The following is a 22357-nucleotide window of genomic DNA, read 5'->3' as shown; positions in this document are numbered from 1 at the left end:
TTCATTGCAGAGTTACTCACCCTCCCTGGGACTTGGTGTCTTTTTGAGAAAACTGGGCTAATAAAAAATAATTGCCTCACAAACTTATCATGAGGATAAAATGTATACATATACATGTAATGTGTTCAAAAGCATGCCTGGCTCATAACAAGAACTCCATTTGATTATTTTTAGACTAAAAAATAATACCAATTATTTCCACTTCAAAGAAGATTGAGTATCCATGCATGTTCCTATTCTCTCCTTTAAGTACAACTAAGTACAACTGGAGATTATATATGAAACAATCATAAGAAGACTCTGAAAGGTGAATAGCAAATGGAAGAGTGGTTAGGGACCAGGACACCCAAGGAACACAATGGTGAGTTCTCTGGGCTTACTTTTTTTGCCTCATATAGACGCAACTTAGAGCTGAAGAAGCTGGTGAGCCACAAATGTCAATAGGAACAGAAAAAAAAAATCCCCAAGGAAAGATACCTTCTCTAACCAACACAGCAAGAAAGGGGTAGCTTAGTAGGACAGAAAAGTTTTACACGATATCCTCTCTACTGCAGCTAAACACTGTAGACCTATATCTACCCAGGACAGCAGAGGCCAGATGGGGAGCCTAAACCTCCATGCTCACCAGGTATAATGAAGGGACCAGCATCCTATTCCCACTGAGTTAGCATCAGATAAACCTGATAAGGAACAAGGATGTTTATCCCCAATGGGTAGTAATGACCCCTTCTCCTCTTTCCCCTAACCATCATGTTGGTGGAGACCATAAAAGGAGCCTGGACTTCCTGGTCATCATGGTGGTATCAAGCACTTCTTCCATCTGTGGCTGAATCAGAGGAGAGCTGAAGGATATTCAGGACTTCCATCACTGTCCAGTAGTAATAAGACCACACCACACCTCTCTCATCCCCGTAGAGGCCATATGGATAGCAGTAAAGGCAGTTATATGCATTCTAGCCAAGGTGACATCAGCAGAGGTCTACTGTGGAGCTACAACTCCTACCTCACCCATTCCTTATGAGGAGGTGTTCCTTTCCTCAAGTGTTGATGAAGGCTGGGTGGGGAAGGAGAAGCTCAAAAAAACACTCAAAGAAATATTGGCTGAAAACATCCCAAATTTTGCAAAGGCCATAAACCCGGAGAAACATGAGGCTGCACAAATCAGAACTGGATGAACTTGAAATAATCCACCCCAAGACCCATAATAGTCAAACTTCTGAAAACTAAACTCAATGAAAAAAAATGTTTTTTGAAAAGTGTGAGAAATAGCAACTTAGCTATAGGAAAAAAAACACAATTTGAATGACAATAGATTCCTTATGAGAAATTGTGGGAGCCAGAAGAAAGTGGTATGACATATTTGTATGTGCTAAAAGAATTGTCAAGCTATAATTCTATATCCAGTAAGTGAGAAGAGTCCAAACATAATTTTAATTCCAAAAAAAATTAAAAAAAAAATTTGGAGCTTTTTTTTTCTCCCTTACCTGAATTCAAGTCCTTATTTCCTGCCTCAAAATTAATCTCTTATTAGAATTAATGAATATAGGAACATCTGGACACTTTAGAAGAAACCAGTTATTAGCCAAAGTGGTATATTTACTCAAGTGCTGTGGCTCAACATGGCAATCCTAGAACAGTTTGACATTGGTACATTCCCAAAGTTAGAGATGTTTTTCAACCTTGCATTGTGTAAAATTGTCTACATTTCATTTATACGATGTTAAATTTTCTTTCATGAAAATTGGTTTAGGAAACTACTTTTATACCACCTTCTTACATATGTACTTTTAAAACATGCCATGTTGTAAAGGGGAAACATCTTAAGCATCTGGACTAGTTTACTTGGACGAAACTACCTTAGAGAGCTGCACCTGCCAATGTAGCAGTAGTTAACTACAAACGGCCATTTCAATTTACATTAAGTAAAATTAAAATTTAGTTTCTCTGTTGCACTAGGTACATTTTGATTGTTAAATGTTGCTAGTGGCTCTCATATTGGCAGCCTAGATCCAGAACATTCCCATCATTGAAGAAAGTCCCAATAACAGTACTACTTCACATATTTATCTAGTTACTGTTACCTGGGACATAGTTTAAATGAATTGTGAAGAGCAGGGAAGATGGCGGCGTAGGAGGACACTGGGCTCACCGTGTCCTGCTGATCACTTAGATTCCACCCACATCAGCCTAAATAACCCAGAAAACTGCCAGAAGACTAGCAGAATGGATTCTCCAGAGCCAAGTATAGACAAGAGGCCCACAGAAGAGGGTATGAAGGGCGGAGAAGCAGTGCGCACTACACAGACGGGTGGGAGAGAGCCAGGATGGTGGATGGGCAGCCCACCCTGCAAGGCAGAGATCCCAAGTCTTGCTTGCAAAAGCGGAAGGGCTGGAAGGAATGTGTTCTGACAGCGAGCGGGACTTCAGATCTGGAATGTTATAAGTCAATACCTCTGCTCTGAGAACGGGAGGGCTAGAGGACAACAGGAGGGAGAGTTGTTGAGCCCCGGAGGACAGAATTCAGCTTAACAGGGAACAAAGGTGCTGGGTAATGCCATCTCACTCGCCTATCCCCCAGCCAAAATCCCAAAGGGAACCAGTTCCCATCAGGGAACTTGCTTGCACCTCACAAACACCCAAAGCTGTGCTTCTGTGGATCCATCCCTCTGACAGGATGGGTGTGCCTCCCTCCCAGTGCCACAGGGCCCCTCCCGAAGTGGACCACTGAAGGCAAAATGAGCTGAGTCTGCCCCTCCCATCCCTGTGCACGTTGGAGATCCACCCCAGCTAATATGCCAGATCCCATAGAAGCAGCACCACAAGCCTGGCAGTGTGCAAGTAGTCCAGACAGGGGCCACACCACTCCACAGTGAGTCCTGCCTCTGGGAGAGGTGAAGATAAGGTACACACGAGTCTGGCTGTGGTCCCAGCTGTGGGCTGGGGGCAGATATCAGGTCTGACTGTGGCCATGCCCACCAATGCAAGTTACTCCAGACAGCACAGAAGAAGAGGACTACAGTTCTGTGCCAATTCAGGAAGTATCCAAAATAACAAAACGGAAGAATTCTCTTCAAAAGAAACTCCAGGAAGTAACGACAGCTAATGGACTTATCACAAATGATTTAAACAATGTAACAGAAAATGAATTTAAAATAATAGTCATGAAATTAATCTCTGGACTTGAAAAAAATATAGAGGACAGCAGAGCATCTATTGCTACAGAGATCAAGGAACTAAGAAACAGTCAGGAGGAGCTAAAAAATACTATAAATGAGCTGCAAAATAAAATGGAGGCTACCACAGCTTGGATTGAAGAGGCAGAGGAGAGAATAGATGAATTGGAATATAAAATTATGGAAAAAGAGGAATCTGAGATAAAGAAAATAAAAAAATCCAGGAGTATGAGGGGAGAATTAGAGAATTAAGTGATACGATAAAACGTAATAATATATGCATAATTGGGATTCCAGGGGAAGAAGAGAGAGAGAAAGGGACGGAAGGTATACTTGAAGAAATCATAGCTGAGAACTTCCTTGATTTGGGGAAGGAAAAACGCATTGAAATCCAAGAGGCACAGAGAACTCCCTTCAGATGTAACTTGAATCAATCTTCTGCACGACATATAGTCAAACTGGCAAAATACAAGGATAAAGAGAAAATTCTGAAAGCAGCTAGGGATAAACATGCTCTAACATATAAAGGAGACCTATAAGACTAGTGATCTACTGAAACTTGGCAGGCCAGAAAGGAATGGCAGGAAATCTTCAATGTGATGAACAGAAAAAAATATGCAGCCAAGAATCCTTTATCCTGCAAGTCTGTCATTTAGAATAGAAGGAGAGATAAAGATCTTCCCAAACAAACAAAAATTGAAGGAATTCATCACCATTAAACCAGCACTACAAGAGATCCTAAGGGGGATCCTGTGAGACAAAGTACCAGAGACATCACTACAACCATGAAACCTATAGACATCACAATGACTCTAAACCCATATCTCTCTATAATAACACTGGATGTAAAGGGACTAAATGCTCCAACCAAAAGACATAGGTTATCTGAATGGATTAAAGAAACAAGACCTATCTATTTGCTGTCTACAAGAAACTCATTTTGGACCTGAGGACACCTTCAGATTGAAAGTGAGGGGATGGAGAACTATCTATCATGCTGCTGGAATTCAAAAGAAAGCGGGAGTAGCCATACTTATATCAGACAAACTAGACTTTAAATTAAAGTCTGTAATAAGAGATGAAGAAGGGCATTATATAATAATTACAGGGTCTATCCATCAGGAAGAGCTAACAATTATAAATGTCTATGCGCCAAATAAAGGAGCCCCCAAATATATAAAACAATTACTCACAAACATAAGCAACCTTATTGATAAGAATGTGGTAGCTGCAGGGGACTTTAATACTCCACTTACAACAATGGATAGATCATCTAGACACAGGATCAATAAGGAAACAAGGGCCCTGAATGATACATTGGATCAGATGGACTTGACAGATGTATTTAGAACTCTGCATCCCAAAGCAACAGAATACACTTTCTTCTCGAGTACACATGGAACATTCTCCAAGATAGATCACATACTGACTGGGTCACGAAACAACCCTTCATAAGCATAAAATAATTGAGATCATACCATGCACACTTTCAGACCACAGTGCTATGAAGCTTGAAATCAACCACAGGAAAAAGTCTGGAAAACCTCCAAAAGCATGGGGGTTAAAGAACACCCTACTAAAGAAAGAATGGGTCAACCAGGCAATTAGAGAAGAAATTAAGAAATATATGGAAACAAATTAAAATGAAAATACAACAATCCAAATGCTTTGGGATGCAGCAAAAGCAGTCCTGAGAGGAAAATACATTGCAATCGAGGCCTATCTCAAGAAACAAGAAAAATCCCAAATAAAAAATGTAGCAGAACACCTAAAGGAAATAGAAGCAGAACAGCAAATACACCCCAGACCAAGGAGAAGAAGAGAAATAATAAAGATCAGAGCAGAAATAAACAATATAGAATCTAAAAAACTGGAGAACAGATCAATGAAACCAAGAGTTGGTTTTTTGAAAAAATAAACAAAATTGATAAACCTCTAGCCAGGCTCCACAAAAAGAAAAGGGAGAGGACCCAAATAGATAAAATCATGAATGAAAATGGATTTATTACAACCAATCCTTTTGAAATACAAGCAATTATCAGGGAATACTATGAACAATTATATGCCAACAAGCTGGACAACCTGAAAAAAATGGACAAAGTCCTAAACACCCACACAATTCCAAAACTCAAACAGGAAGAAATAGAAAGCTTGAACAGACCCATCATGAGCGAAGAAATTGAATCAGTTATCAAAAATCTCCCAACAAATAAGAGTCTATGACCAGATGGCTTCCAAGGGGAGTTCTACCAGACATTTAAAGCAGAGATAATACGTAGCCTTCTCAAGCTAATGCAAAAAAACAGAAAGGGAAGGAAAACTTCTAGACCCATTCTATGAAGCCAGCATTACTTTCGTTCCTAAACCAGACAGAGACCCAGTAAAAAAGAGAACTAGAGGCCAATATCCTTGATGAATATGGATCCAAAAATTCTCAATAAGATACTAGCAAACCGAATCCTACAGCATATAAAAAGAATTCACCATGATGAAGTGGTATTCATTCCTGGGATGCAGGGCTGGTTCAACATTCGGCAATCAATAAATGTAAACATCACATCAATAAAAGAAAAGATAAGAACCATATGATCCTCTCAATTGACGCAGAAAAAGCATTTGACAAAATTCAGCATACTTGCTTAATAAAAACCCTCGAGAAAGTTGGGATAGAAGGAACATACTTAAACATCACAAAAGCCATTTTTGAAAAGCCCACAGCTAATATCATCCCCATGGGGAAAAACTGACAGCTTTCTCCCTGAGATCAGGAACACCACAGGGATGTTCACTATCACTGGTGTTGTTTAACATAGTGTTGGAAGTTCTAGCATCAGCAATCAGAAAACAAAAGGAAATCAAAGGCATCAAAATTGGCAAAGATGAAGTCAAGCTTTCACTTTTTGAAGATGACATGATATTATACATGGAAAATCTGATAGAATCCACCAAAAGTCTGCTAGAACTGATACATGAATTACCAAAGTTGCAGGATACAAAATCAACGTGGAGAAATTAGTTGCATTCTTGTACACTAATAATGAAGAAACAGACAAATAAAGCAACTGACACCATTCACAATTATACCAAGAAGCATAAAATACCAAGGAATAAACCTAACCAAAGATGTAAAAGATCTATATGCTGAAAACTATAGAAAGCTTATGAAGGAAATTGAAGAAGATATAAAGAAATGGAAAAACATTCCGTGCTCATGGATTGGAAGAATAAATATTGTCAAAATGTCAATACTACCAAAGCTATCTACACATTCAATGCAATCCCAATCAAAATTGCACCAGCATTCTTCTCTAAGCTAGAACAAGCAATCCTAAAATTCATATGGAACCACAAAAGACCCCCAATAGCCAAAGTAATTTTGAAGAAGACCAAAGCGGGAAGCATCACAATCCCAGACTTTAGTCTCTACTACAAAGCTGTAATCATCAAGACAGCATGGTATTGGCACAAAAACAGACACATAGACCAATGGATTATAATAGAAACCCCAGAACTAGACCCACAAAAGTATGGCCAACTAATCTATGACAAAGCATTAAAGAACATCCAATGGAAAAAAGACAGTCTCTTTAACAAATGGTGCTGGGAGAACTGGACAGCAACATGCAGAAGGATGAAACTAGACCACTTCCTCACACCATTCTCAAAAACAAACTCAAAATGGGTAAAGGACCGGAATGTGAGACAGGAAACCATCAAAACCCTAGAGGAGAAAGCAGGAAAAGACCTCTCTGACCTCAGCTGCAGCAATTTCTTACTTGACACATCCCCAAAGGCAAGGGAATTAAAAGCAAAAATGAACTATTGGGACCTCTTGAAGATAAAAATCTTCTGCACTGCAAAGGAAACAATCAACAAATCAAAAGACAACTGAAGGAATGGGAAAAGATATCTGCAAATGACATATCAAACAAAGGGCTAGTATCCAAAATCTATAAAAAACTCACCAAACTCCACACCTGAAAAACAAATAATCCAGTGAAGAAATGGGCAGAAGACATGAATAAACACTTCTCTAAAGAAGACATCTGGATGGCCAACAGGCACATGAAAAGATGCTCAACGTCGCTCCTCATCAGGGAAATACATATCAAATCCACACTAAGATATCACCTCACGGCAGTCAGAGTGGCTAAAATGAACACATCAGGAGACGCTAGATGCTGGAGAGGATGTGGAGAAATGGGAACCCTCCTGCACTGTTGGTGGGAATGCAAACTGGTACATTCTGGCAACTCTGGAAAACAGTGTGGAGGTTCCTCAAAAAATTAAAAAGAGACCTACCCTATGACCCAGCAGTAGCACTGCTAGGAATTTACCCAAGGGATACAGGAGTACTGATGCATAGGGGCACTTGTACCCCATGTTTATAGCAGCACTCTGTCAACAATAGCCAAATTATGGAAAGAGCCTAAATGTCCATGAACTGATGAATGGATAAAGAAATTGTGGTTTATATACACAATGGAATACAATGTGGCAATGAGAAAGAATGAAATATGACCCTTTGTAGCAACGTGGATGCAACTGGAGAGTGTTATGCTAAATGAAATAAGTCATACAGAGAAAGACAGATACCATATGTTTTCACTCTTATGTGGATCCTGAGACACTTAACAGAAACCTATGGAGGAGGGGAAGAAAAAAAAAGTTTATAGAGGAAGAGAGCCAAAGCATAAGAGACTTAAAAACTGAGAACAAACTGAGGTTTGATGGGGGTGGGAGGGAGGGGAGGGTGGATGATGGGTATTGAGGAGAGCACATTTGGGGATGAGCACTGGGTGTTGTACGGAAACCAATTTGCCAATAAATTTCATATTACCATAAATAAATAGATAGATAGGTAAATTAATAAATAAATGAATAAAATGTGAATTGTGAATTAAATGTATAAAATGTTTATTAATGTTACCACGGAGAAAATGTCTTGTTTTGCTTCAATATTCTCCACCTTTTTTTAATATCTCAGTCTTTTTGTCAGAAAATTCCATCTATCCAGTGAAAATGTTAGGTGCTCAGAGAGTATAGATCATTGTACTTCAAGGGGGAAACCAAAAACAAACCTTAGAAAACTTAAGATATAAAATACATAAATTTAGTTAAAATGTCCCTTTCCCATGCACAAATGCATGTACATACACATAAATATCATTAAGCAAAATTCAAGGTCCCCAAAATTGTCTGTATACTGTAAGTGGTTGTAACGTTTAATTGTAAGGTTTGCAAGTTTCTCTTACTATGTAAAATGGCTCTGGATCCTGGGAAGATGGAGGCGTAGGAGGATGTTAGGCTCACCACACATCCTGCTGATCACTTAGATCACCTGCCTAAATAATCCAGAAAACCGCCAGAAGACTAGCCAAACGGAGTCTCCAGAGCCAAGCGCAGACAAGAGGCCCACGGAAGAGGGGCCCCTCCCGAAGTGGATCTCCAAAGGAAAAGTGAGCAGAGCCTGCCCCTCCCACCCCTGTGCACCTTGCTGATCCACCCCAGCTAATATGCCAGATCCCCAGCACCACAAGTCTGGCAGTGTGCAAGTAGCACAGATAGGGGCCACACCACCCCACAGTGAATCTCACCCCTAGGAGAGGGGAAGAGAAGGCACACACCAGTCTGACTGTGGCCCCAGCGGTGGGCTGGGGGCAGACATCAGGTCTGACTGCAGCCCCGCCCACCAACACAAGTTATTCAAGACAGCACAGGGGAAGTGCCCCGAAGTTCCGCACAACTCCAGGGACTATCCAAAATGATGAAATGGAAGAATTCCCCTCAAAAAAACATCCAGGAAATAACAACAGCTAACGAACTATCAAAAACGATTTAAACAATATAACAGAAAGTGAATTTAGATTAATAGTCATAAAATTAATCGCTGGGCTTGAAAACAGTATAGAGGACAGCAGAGAATCTATTGCTACAGAGATCAAGGGACTAAGGAACAGCCAGGAGGAGCTAAAAAATTCTATCAATGAGCTGCAAAATAAAATGGAGACAACCACGGCTCGGATTGAAGAGGCAGAGGAGAGAAAAGGTGATCTAGCACATAAAATTATAGAAAAAGAAGAAGCTGAAAAAAAGATAAAAAATCCAGGAGTATGAGGGGAAAATTAGAGAACTAACTGATGCCCTAAAGAGAAATAATCTATGCATAATTGGTATTACAGAGGAGGAAGAGAGAGGGAAAGGTGCTGAAGGCGTACTTGAAGAAACCATAGCTGAGAACTTCCCTGATCTGGGGAAGGAAAAAGGCATTGAAATCCAAGAGGCACAGAGAACTCCCTTCAGAAGTAACTTGAATCGATCTTCTGCACGACATATCATAGTGAAACTGGCAAATACAAGGATAAAGAGAAAATTCTGAAACCAGCTAGGGATAAACGTGCTCTAACATATAAAGGGAGACCAATAAAACTCGTGACATATCTCTCTACTGAAACTTAGCAGGCGAGAAAGGAATGGCAGGAAATCTTCAATGTGATGAACAGAAAAAATATGCAGCCAAGAATCCTTTATCCTGCAAGTCTGTCATTTAGAATGGAAGGAGAGATAAAGGTTTTCCCAAACAAACAAAAACTGAAGGAATTTGTCACCGCTAAACCAGCCCTACAAGAGATCCTAAGGGGGATCCTGTGAGACAAAGTACCAGAGACATCGCTACAAGCATGAAACCTACAGACATCGCAATGACTCTAAACCCATATCTTTCAATAATAATACTGAACGTAAATGGACTAAATGCTCCAACCAAAAGACATAGGGTATCAGAATGGATAAAAAAACAAGACACATCTATTTTCTGTCTACAAGAGACTCATTTTAGACTTGAGAACACCTTCAGATTGAGAGTGAGGGGATGGAGAACTATTTATCATGCCACTGGAAGTCAAAAGAAAGGTGGAGTAGCCATACTTATATCAGACAAACTAGACTTTAAATTAAAGGCTGTAACAAGAGATGAAGAAGGGCATTATATAATAATCACAGGGTCTATCCATCAGGAAGAGCTAACAATTATGTCTATGCGCCGAATACAGGAGCCCCCAAATATATAAAACAATTACTCATAAACATAAGCAACCTTATTGATAAGAGTGTGGTAGCTGCAGGGGACTTTAACACTCCACTTACAACAATGGATAGATCATCTAGACACACAGTCAATAAAGAAACAAGGGCTCTGAATGATACATTGGATCAGATGGACTTGACAGATATATTTAGAACTCTGCATCCCAAAGCAACAGAATATACTTTTTTCTCGAGTGCACATGGAACATTCTCCAAGATAGATCATATACTGGGTCACAAAACAGCCTTCATAAGTATACAAGAATTGAAATCATACCATGCATACTTTCAGACCACAATGCTATGAAGCTTGAAATCAACCACAGGAAAAAGTCTGGAAAACCTCCAAAAGCATGGAGGTTAAAGAACACCCTACTAAAGAATGAATGGGTCAACCAGGCAATTAGAGAAGAAATTTAAAAATATATGGAAACAAAGGAAAATGAAAATACAATAATCCAAACGCTTGGGATGCAACAAAGGCAGTCCTGAGAGGAAAATACATTGCAATCCAGGCCTATCTCAAGAAACAAGAAAAATCCCAAATGCAAAATCTAACAGCACACCTAAAGGAAATAGAAGCAGAACAGCAAAGACAGCCTAAACTCGGCAGAAGAAGAGAAATAATAAAGATCAGAGCAGAAATAAACAATATAGAATCTGAAAAAAACTGTAGAGCAGATCAACGAAACCAAGAGTTGGTTTTTTGAAAGAAAAGGGAGATGACCCAAATTGATAAAATCTTGTATGAAAATAGAATTATTACAACCAATCCCTCAGAGATACAAGCAATTATCAGGGAATACTATGAAAAATTATATGCCAACAAATTGGACAACCTGGAAGAAATGGACAAATTCTTAAACACCCAAACTCTTCCAAAACACAATCAGGAGGAAATAGAAAGCTTGAACAGACCCATAACCAGTGAAGAAATTGAATCATTATCAAAAATCTCCCAAAAAATAAGAGTCCAGGACCAGATGGCTTCCCTGGGGAATTCTACCAGACGTTTAAAGCAGAGACAACACCTATCCTTCTCAAGTTATTCCAAAAAATAGAAAGGGAAGGAAAACTTCCAGACTCATTCTATGAAGCCAGTATTACTTTGATTCCTAAACCAGACAGAGACCCAGTAAAAAAAGAAAGAGAACTACAGGCCAATATCCCTGATGAATATGGATGCAAAAATTCTCAATAAGATACTAGCAAATCGAATTCAACAGCATATAAAAAGAATTATATCATGATCAAGTGGGATTCATTCGTGGGATACAGGGCTGGTTCAACATTCACAAATCAATCAACGAGATGCATCACATTAATAAAAGAAAAGATAAGAACCATATGATCCTGTCAATCGATGCAGAAAAGGCATTTGACAAAATTCAGCATTCTTGCTTAATAAAAACCCTCAAGAAAGTTGGGATAGAAGGAACATACTTAAACATCATAAAGGCCATTTATGAAAAGCCCACAGCTAACATTAATTAATTAATGTTATTAATTAAAGCATGTTATTAATTAATTAATGTTATTAATTAAAGCCCACAGCTAGCATTAATTAATTAATGTTATTAATTAATTAATACTATTATTAATGTTAGTGTTAACATTGTTGATTGTCATCAACAATCAGACAATAAAAGGAAATCAAAGGCATCAAAATTGGCAAAGATGAAGTCAAGCTTTCACTTTTTGCAGATGACATGATATTATACATGGAAAATCCGATAGACTCCACCAAAAGTCTGCTACATGAATTTAGCAAAGTTGCAGGATACAAAATCAATGTACAGAAATCAGTTGCATTCTTATACACTTATAATGAAGCAACAGAAAGACAAATAACGAAACTTATCCCATTCACAATTGCATCAAGAAGCATAAAATACCTAGGAATAAACCTAACCAAAGATGTAAAAGATCTGTATGCTGAAAACTACAGAAAGTTTATGAAATAAATTGAAGAAGATATAAAGAAATGGAAAAACATTCCATGCTCATGGATTGGAAGAATAAATATTGTCAAAATGTCAATACTACCCAAAGCTATCTACACATTCAATGCAATCCCAATCAAAATTGCACCAGCATTCTTCTGTAAGCTAGAACAAGCAATCCTAAAATTCATATGGAACCACAAAAGACCCCGAATAGCCAAAGTAATTTTGAAGAAGAAGACCAAAGCAGGAGGCATCACAATCCCAGACTTTAGCCTCTACTACAAAGCTGTAATCATCAAGACAGCATGGTATTGGCACAAAAACAGACACATAGACCAATGGATTATAATAGAAACCCCAGAACTAGACCCACAAAAGTATGGCCAACTAATCTATGACAAAGCATTAAAGAACATCCAATGGAAAAAAGACAGTCTCTTTAACAAATGGTGCTGGGAGAACTGGACAGCAACATGCAGAAGGATGAAACTAGACCACTTCCTCACACCATTCACAAAAACAAACTCAAAATGGGTAAAGGACCGGAATGTGAGACAGGAAACCATCAAAACCCTAGAGGAGAAAGCAGGAAAAGACCTCTCTGACCTCAGCCGTAGGAATTTCTTACTTGACACATCCCCAAAGGCAAGGGAATTAAAAGCAAAAATGAACTATTGGGACCTCTTGAAGATAAAAATCTTCTGCACTGCAAAGGAAACAATCAACAAAACAAAAGGCAACCGAAGGAATGGGAAAAGATATCTGCAAATGACATATCAGACAAAGGGCTAGTATCCAAAATCTATAAAGAGCTCACCAAACTCCACACCTGAAAAACAAATAACCCAGTGAAGAAATGGGCAGAAAACATGAATAGACACTTCTCTAAAGAAGACATCCGGATGGCCAACAGGCACATGAAAAGATGCTCAACGTCACTCCTCATCAGGGAAATACAAATCAAAACCATACTCAGATATCACCTCACGCCAGTCAGAGTGGCCAAAATGAACAAATTAGGAGACTATAGATGCTGGAGAGGATGTGGAGAAACGGGAACCCTCTTGCACTGTTGGTGGGAATGCAAATTGGTGCAGCCGCTCTGGAAAGCAGTGTGGAGGTTCCTCAAAAAATTAAAAATAGACCTACCCTATGACCCAGTAATAGCACTGCTAGGAATTTACCCAAGGGATACAGGAGTACTGATGCATAGTGGCACTTGTACCCCAATGTTTATAGCAGCACTCTCAACAATAGCTAAATTATGGAAAGAGCCTAAATGTCCATCAACTGATGAATGGATAAGAAATTGTGGTTTATATACACAATGGAATACAATGTGGCAATGAGAAAGAATGAAATATGGCCTTTGTAGCAACCTGGATAGAACTGGAGAGTGTTATGCTAAGTAAAATAAGCCATACAGAGAAAGACAGATACCATATGTTTTCACTCTTATATGGATCCTGAGAAACTTAACAGAAACCCATGGGGGAGGGGAAGGAAAAAAAAAAGAGGTTAGAGTGGGAGAGAGCCAAAGCATAAGAGACTCTTAAAAACTGAGAACAAACTGAGGGTTGATGGGGGGGTGGGAGGGAGGGGAGGGTGGGTGATGGGTATTGAGGAGGGCACCTTTTGGGATGAGCACTGGGTGTTCTATGGAAACCAATTTGACAATAAACTTCATATATTGAAAAATAAATAAACAAATAAATAAATAAATAAATAAATAAATAAATAAAATAGCTTCTTGGTGCCCTCATGTAACTGTTTAGAACTAGTACTGTATTTAGCATACAAATTTAATTGAATGATTGTAAATAGCTCCCTAAGTATACCTGGAATGAAATTATTAACATTAATTTCAATAATTAGTTGTGACTATGTTAAGTAATCTTTTCTGTAAGTGACAACATAAAATATTCACATAAAGATTGTGATATTGGTGGAATGCCTGGGTGGCTCAGCTGGTTAAGCGTCAGTCCAAGTTTGGCTTGGGTCATGATCTCGCAGTTTGTGGGTTCAACCCCAGGCTCTGTGTTAACAACTCGGAGCCTTGAGCCTGCTTTGGATTCTGTCTCTTTCTCTGACCCCTCTCCCCACTCCTTTTCTCTTAAAAAAAAATATTAAAAACAATTTTTAAAAAGACTGTGATACTGGGTTACTTGATCCACTTATAGGCCCAGAGTTAGGAAACAGCCCCAAACACAGGAGCATTCAGGCAGAGTATTAGCATGTGCCTCATTATTAAGAAAAAAAATCTAAAAACTGGTGAAGCTATAAAATCAAATCCAAGAATGCACTACATCCTTGATAGGAAATGGAGTTACCACATTGATCCTCCCTCCCCATTCCGCCCTGGTGTACCACTGCTCACCTTCAATATTACAGATTCTCACTGACTTCTTTATTTTGGTTAGGTCAGTGGTTCCCAAGTTTCAGTGTACGTATCCATCAAGTGGTAAACTTAAAATGTGGTGCCCTTAGCTGTATCATCAGAGATTCTGATTCACTGGCTTGAGGTTGGACCCAAGAATATGCAGTTTGGAAAATACTCCATATTAATAGATGTAGGTATTCCAAACACAAATGGAACAGACACACATGGTACTTATTCTTCAAGAAACATGAACCAAAGTCTCTTTTACTTCATTGTTTCTCTGATCTAAATTTTGACTATTTTATACAATGGACAATAACATGAACTAGAAAATCAGGAAGTCTTGGGTTAATATACCTCAGTTTGTTCTTATTAACTTTGGATAAATTATTTACTGTTTTTAAATTTTTTTTTTAACGTTTTTTTATTATTTTTGAGACAGAGAGAGACAGAGCATGAACGGGGGAGGGTCACAGAGAGAGGGAGACACAGAATCCGAAACAGGCTCCAGGCTCTGAGCTGTCAGCACAGAGCCCGACGCGGGGCTCGAACCCACGGACCGTGAGATCATGACCTGAGCCGAAGTCGGACGCTCAACCAACTGAGCCACCCAGGCGCCCCAATTATTTACTGTTTTTAATATGGAGTTACCTTCAAGACTGTTGTAATTGTTTCTGTTATTACCATGTACCCTCAATGACCATCACCAGTTTAGAAATATGCACACAATTTTTATTATGACCTTACATGTGGCAGAAGAATCTCTTCCAGGCAGCTATGTAGCATCCTGTTGGATGTATAGCCCAGCAGCCACTAAAGTCACAGAGTTACTTTCTATAGTTTTAAAGTTGTTACTCTTTTCTCCCATTTCTTTTTCTTTCCTTCCTTCCTTATTTCCTTCCACTCTTCCTCCCTTCCTTGTAGTTCTAATTCTGGTGTTTATTCTTAAAACTATACTTTCTCTCATATTCCGTCAAAATACCATAAAAATATATATGCAATCTGTCAAATTCAAATCATAAGTTTTATTTCTGGAGTTTTTCATTCTAATTCTGACTTTATTGAACTAGGATCATTTTACTGAAATGAATTTTTAAAGGTTTGTTAAAGCTTATATTCCAGGTCTTCTGCTCTTAGTAATGTTTCCTGGTAAATCTCAGGAAAAGAAAACTATCCTAAGTGTCCAACTACAGCTCACAAATATTGTGTCTGCATCACTACAGAGAACATGTCCTGATATATTTTTAAACATTACATTCATAATGTTAATTTTTATTCAAGTCGAATATTATGAAATTGGTCTGATATATATATATATATATATGTTTTTACTTAATTTTTGGTTTGGTCCAACATTTAATTTTTTTTTTCCATTTGTGTATGGGTTGATGTGCCGGCATATTGAATAATTCGGCTAATTAAAAGGTATAAACTTCATCTCAGGCAATTGGTTCACTAGAGAAAATGGAAGAGAGATGTGATACAAATAGCAATGCATTCTTGATACTCTTTCGGTTCTCTTTTAATTGATATCAGCACATAAGCTGTCAAAGCTGCATGGCATAGTGGGTTCTTCCTGTGTGTGTGAACATGTGTTCATGGATCACATAAATATACTACCAAAATAATGTAAGTTCCCCTAATTGAATTGCAACTAAGGGAGAATTTATAGGAGTCAAGCAACCCATATTTGGTTACTCTATTTCTTATTAAACAAACAAACAAACAAAGGAAAACACTGCGAAAATGGCTAGCCAGACATGAGGTGCAGTAGATTTATGATGCAATTTTTTTCATATGCTAAATTACAGATTTTTTAAACTGTTTTTTAATGTTTATTTGTTTTTAAGAAAGAGAGTGCAAGCAGGGGAGGGGCAGAGATAGGGAGACACAGAATCCAAAGCAGGCTCCAGGCTCTGAGCTGTTAGCACAGAGCCTGACACGGGGCTCGAACACACGAACTGTGAGATCATGACCTGAGCTGAAGTCGGATGCTCAACCAACTGAGCCACCCAGGCACCCCAATAACAGGCTTGATAAGAAAAAAATCTGGAACCTTGTGTCCTGATCTATTGTAACTAATGACCACCTTAAAATCAATGAATGAGGGGCGCCTGGGTGGCGCAGTCGGTTAAGCCTCCGACTTCAGCCAGGTCACGATCTCGCGGTCCGTGAGTTCGAGCCCCGCGTCAGGCTCTGGGCTAATGGCTCGGAGCCTGGAGCCTGTTTCCGATTCTGTGTCTCCCTCTCTCTCTGCCCCTCCCCCGTTCATGCTTTGTCTCTCTCTGTCCCAAAAAAATAAATAAAAAACGTTGAAAAAAATCAATGAATGAAATTTCTTATTTTTTCATGAATTATACTGACATTTATTTATTCATTATTTCAATTTTTTATTCAACAAATTTGAATATATTTTATGTGCCAGTCAAAGGAGATTGAAACAAAAGCCCTGCTCTCTGGGACCTCATAGTCTAGTCCAAGAGATAGGCTACTAGAGTCACAATGCCATATAAGGAGATATAATGAAACCCAGAGCACAGCATGGATTTCAGACATCCAGATACTCAATTTATCATGCCAGGCACTTGGGCACTACTGAGCCTTTGTTCAATCTGAACTCAATTCCTACAGCCACCTTCCTGGACTCAAGCAATGGATGAATTTAAACTTGTTCTTTGACAACTTGTTCAAATATGATCCTTTCTCTAAGGGCTTCCTTCATCCTTCTTCCTTCATCACACTTTCCACACTACCCTCAACCTCCTTCCAGGCAAAATCCATCATTCCCTTCTCTGAGCTCCCAAACACTTAGAACATGCATTGGTATAGCAGCCACCTCATTTTATTACAGTTGTGGCTTCTGAATAGAAGATGACCTTCTGGAAAGAAGAAATCAGCCATTCTGTGTCCTTGCAAGGCATCTGGTCCACTATAGGTATTAAAAAATATGCCCTGGATTGTATTGACCCAAACAGAAGAAGAGCCGTTGACTGTGGGCTGCTATCCACCCTCTGTACCAGCCCTGGCACCATCTGCCTTCTTTCTGAAGTGCTGCAGAGTGATTTTGCAGCAAGGAACAATAACAGGTAGCCCTCTTGTGGATGAATGTGAGATGAACCAGTTCTTATTTTTTCAAAAAAACAGAAAAGGTTTCCTGATTAGACACACATGGTATTTTGCCACCACCATTCCTGTCCCACCTTTATGTTTCAGCACTGACCCCTCACAGGAATCTCGGGGTGTCACTCTGTGAGGCCTGTCTCTGTTAACTTGGCTCATGTCTGTTCTTTCAGATAAATGGAATTTTGTGCCCGGATGACATTTTTCTGTGCTTTGGCCAAGAAATTCCATGCCTCTGACACTGGAAAGGCAACAACTTTGGTGGTGATTAGCAACTTCAGTCTGTTAATAAATACTGTGTATGAAGTCTCTCATGTTCTTAAACCCAGCCACAATCAGAGCTGTGTGTTATAAATTACCTCAAATCAAATTGAAGTAAATACCAAATTCAAATAGAGAACCTAATTTACTGGACCAAACTCTCCCCAAAGGTCAACATAAACACCTCACCTTGGGCTCATCACTGTATCTTTCAGGTTATTTATAATATAATGCAAGAAACAGTATGTTTTTTCTTACCTTTAAGGCCTCTCTTTCCTCTTTGGAATATTCATCTTTTTTACGCCATGGGAAAAAAATTGTTAGAAAAAATTAAATTTTAACTTACGAATTCTGGGCATGGTTCAGTGTAAAAGGAAAATCACTGCACATTTGGGGCAGTAAAATGAATCTGAAGTCTGTCACACGTGTAATTGTCTCCTAGGAGACCCAAGCGTAAATCATCACCATGGAGACCACTTCAGCCTTCACTGCTTGAAATCATTAGCATGGATAATCAGCTGGGCTTTGTTTTGGGGGAAGAAAGACTATAAATACCTGGCCAAGCCTTACACACTATGACAGAAGTTGGGTGCCTGAGGGTGAGCTGTGGGATGCAGTGATTCCAAGTCTCTCCAGCATCGTGGGTGGGAAATCTCATGGACTATGCTGTTAAAACCCTTCTTGCGCCGGACAACAGATGGGGACAGTTGTAGAAATGCAACAGCACCAAGGAGAGATAGCAGGCAGATAGCCTTTACAGGAGAGATACTTCACTTGAAAGCCAGATCAGGAAGATGCCTACCCAGAAGCAGCCCGTCTGTTGTTTGCCTTGTCTGACCTTCCCACTTCTCTGACTGCTCCCAAGGTGGGGCAGCCCTAGTTAGAGGAGAGACCCACCATGTTGCAGTAATGCTCTAGAGTTGGCTAAGAAGAAGAAAAAAATGCATGATGTTTTGTCTCTGATTTAGATTTCCCAAAACTCAATTTTTATATAATAACAAAAATAATCATATGAACAATTCTAATAGTTATAATAATTAAATCAACCACTAACTGAGCCCTTCCTTATCAGAGCTGGGTATCGAGCTAGGTGTTCTAGATATTCTTTCACCAGTCTGGGGAGACCAGGAAATGGGGCTTTGCTCCAGCCCTACCCTCCACTACCGGCTCTACTTTTAGTGATCACAGTTTGCAGCACACCAGCCATATGCAGAGATTGGTAACCATGTCAAGAAAATATTTCAATAATGTTTCCTAGTGGGAATAGTGGCAATGTTGCCTGGTGAGCCACTCGTGGGGACTGGTTTGGGAAGGCTGGAAGATGATATGGAAAGGGAACACATGAATTTACCTAAACAAACAGCTATTAAAATAAGTGAATTTAGTAAGACCACAGAATATAAGGTCAATATAGAAAAATCAGTGAAGGGATAAATATGATGAAAGAGGTTCAAGACATACACATTAAAACTATAAAACATGACTGATAAAAATGATCGAAGACAAGGAAATCAAGAGCTATATTATGTTTACAGATTAGAAGATGAAATACTGTTAATGTGTCATATTGATCTACAGATTACATGTTGAACTATAAATTAAACTCAGTGCTAATCAAAATACTGATACCTCTTTAATAAAAATTGATAAACTGATCCTAAAATTTATATAAACATGCAAAGAACTTAGAATAGCCAAACAAATTTGATGAAACAGAACAAAATTAGAGAAGGTACACTAACAGGGTTCAAGATTTACTAATCAAGACAGTGTGGTATTAACATAAGAATAGGCATATGGATTAATGCATCATGATGGATTCGCACAAAATATAATCACATGTATAGGATCAGTTGATTTTTAAATAGAGGTGTTAACATAATTCAATAAGAAACAAATTGTTTTGGGGTAGCTTTTTTTAGGAATAAATATTTTTTTTTAGGAAGGAAAGAAAGAAGGAAGGAAGGAAGAAGGGGAGGGGAGGGAAGGAAAGAGAAGGGTGAGAAGGGAAGGGAAGGGAAGGGAAGGGAAGGGAAGGGAAGGGAAGGGAAGAAATGGCTTGAAAAGATAAATGTTGATGCATTGGTCATTCTGTAGCAGGCAAGCATAACATTCTCTTTAGATTAAGGACAGATGACACTCAAGTTATATACATAATACCAGGAAATGTGTTTTCTAATTATCTATTTTTATTCATATAAGTTTAAATGCTGACAATATTTAACATGTGGTCAGCCCCTTGATAGCTGATTTATTCAGGGAAGATTTAATATGTCTTCCACTTTTCTTAAACCCCTAAGAGCACCTTTCTAGATGTGCAGTCCTTTAAGAACTCATATGTCACCTGTTTCGTGATGCTTTTCAGACTTCACAGTCATCTCTCCCTACACCACTAACCACCGTGCTTCTGTAGTACTTAGTGTGTTCCAGTTTCATTTGCCAAGGCCTCACTTCTCACAGCATAGTTGTGCACATAAGTGTTTCCCCAGATGGCTTGGAAGCTCCTAGTAGGAAATATCTGCATGTGATTTATCTTGAGTACTCCTTTCATTCTTTCATCCATTCAAAAAAATGTTTATCAAGTACCAAAGTGCCAAGCATTGACAAGACAATACTGAAAGAAACTAGTGGGCCCCTGGGAGAGATGCAATGAAATTGACAAACAAGGGGCTCAAAGGGGCAATGGTCTGGCTCATGCTCTGAGAGAGAATATCAGAAGTAGGGGCCTGCTTCAGCCAATAGTCAGGGAGAGCCACCCTGAAGGACAAGAGTGCAGCCCTGAAAAGCATTTAGCATTTCCTCTGCAAAGATCGGGTGAATGAGTATTTGGCAGAAAGGTCACCATGGCATTTATGTTTTGAATAGCGTCACTCTAACTTTTCTGATGAGGTTGGAGGAAGGAAAAAAAAAAACTTGGTCGTGGTTTGACCACAGTTGTGCCTAGTTGTGAGAGTTTCTTGCCTCAGTGCAGCTATTATAAAGCCCCGGAGCCAGAAGAGGATGAAAGTTAGGAGGAAATGATATCATCACACCAACAGCCTCAAGTTACTGGTTTGTGGTTATATTTAAAATAGGGAAAAAATCTGACAGAGCAGAGCTGTCTAGCTTGTGTGCCTGTGCAAATTCATGCCATAAAGGAAGGAGTGGCAAGTGTGCCTTGAATGTGGCTCCTCTGAACCCTCAATGAGGCTGTATGGAGCCCCAAAACCATGCCATCTAGCCACAGCAAACTCTTCTGTCACTGCCCATCTGGGCAAATGTTATCCCCTTCTGCATGTGTCATGTTGTAAAATGATCTGGAGGAATGACAGAGAGTTATACCTCTCAAGAGGGTTCCTTAGAAATCTGTTTCTGGAAAGTGTTTTTTGGGGAGGAAGAAGCTCAAGCAAATAAGCTCAGGAACATTTGGATGCTATATCCTACACTCACCTTTTGGAGATTTACAACATATTGCCATACCAGAGATACAGAAAGCCCTCGGTAGAAGAACATTTCTTAACTTTCTTTAACATAAAATTTCCAAGACATATTTTGGTCATGGGGTCAATTTTTAATTATGTAATGCATATTACTATTCCATAGTATACACAGGAAAAAATACTCTTATAGTTTCTTCTAGAGCAGTTGAGATGGGTAGAGAACTTTTTGGAGGAATAGAACAGAGAAAACTTGGGACAGAAACAGAATCACTGGGAAAAAAAATAAAACAACCAGAATGAATTCTTATATAAAATATGTATAAATAGATCCACCAAAGAGCATACAGTGGAGCATGTTCTCCACTGAGGCTTTTTGTTCTCACAACTATTGTGAGAGAGGCAGGGCAAGAATTAGCACAATTTACCAGAGGATAAGGCTCTGGAAAGAACTGGCTTGCCTAGAGTGAGGTTCTTAGTGAAAGAAGATGAACCTTGAATCTGACTGCAAACCCAAAGCTCTTTCCACTATAGCAGACTGTTTCACATGTCACTGAAGTACTTAAGGATTTCTAGGGAAATTGTCAGAGGTAGCATTTAACAGGTTCCTTGAAGAACCTATGAAAAACTTCATTGATAAAATGACATCCAACTCAGCACATGTTGTGAGCATCTCCTGTATGGACAATGTTTCATTTATTTATTCATTTATTGCTTTGGGGTGGTGGTCACCAAGCAAAGCCAAAGCATGTATAGCATTTAATTTAAACAACTAGAAGTAATCATTACTATCCTCAAAGGCAACTAAAATGGAGATTTTTGTTAGCAGGATCTTTGGTTTTAGGAAGTCCTGTCTCAATTTCAGGAGTATCTTGTCTCTACTGGTCAAATGTCAATATCGAATAAATTGCTGGCTTTCACACACACAAACATCACACATCTCATATGAATAAATTAAGATGAAGTATCTCCAGT

The 22357-nt window shown here is 39.0% G+C and overlaps 1 long non-coding RNA gene across 1 annotated transcript in view; it reads right to left on the bottom strand.

The window, feature by feature from the left end:
* Nucleotides 1-18452, bottom strand: part of LOC131516192 (uncharacterized) — a 34338-nt gene extending 15886 nt beyond the window's left edge. Inside the window, exon 1 of the long non-coding RNA XR_009263937.1 lies at nucleotides 18225-18452. This is a non-coding gene — a long non-coding RNA (uncharacterized LOC131516192). The remainder of the gene's footprint in view (nucleotides 1-18224) is intronic.
* Nucleotides 18453-22357: the final 3905 nt, after the last annotated feature.

Source organism: Neofelis nebulosa, chromosome 7 (assembly GCF_028018385.1).
Source record: "Neofelis nebulosa isolate mNeoNeb1 chromosome 7, mNeoNeb1.pri, whole genome shotgun sequence".
Taxonomy (NCBI): domain Eukaryota; kingdom Metazoa; phylum Chordata; class Mammalia; order Carnivora; family Felidae; genus Neofelis; species Neofelis nebulosa.
Note: the sequence above shows the minus strand (reverse complement) of the source record. Positions and strands in the feature narration are given on the sequence as shown.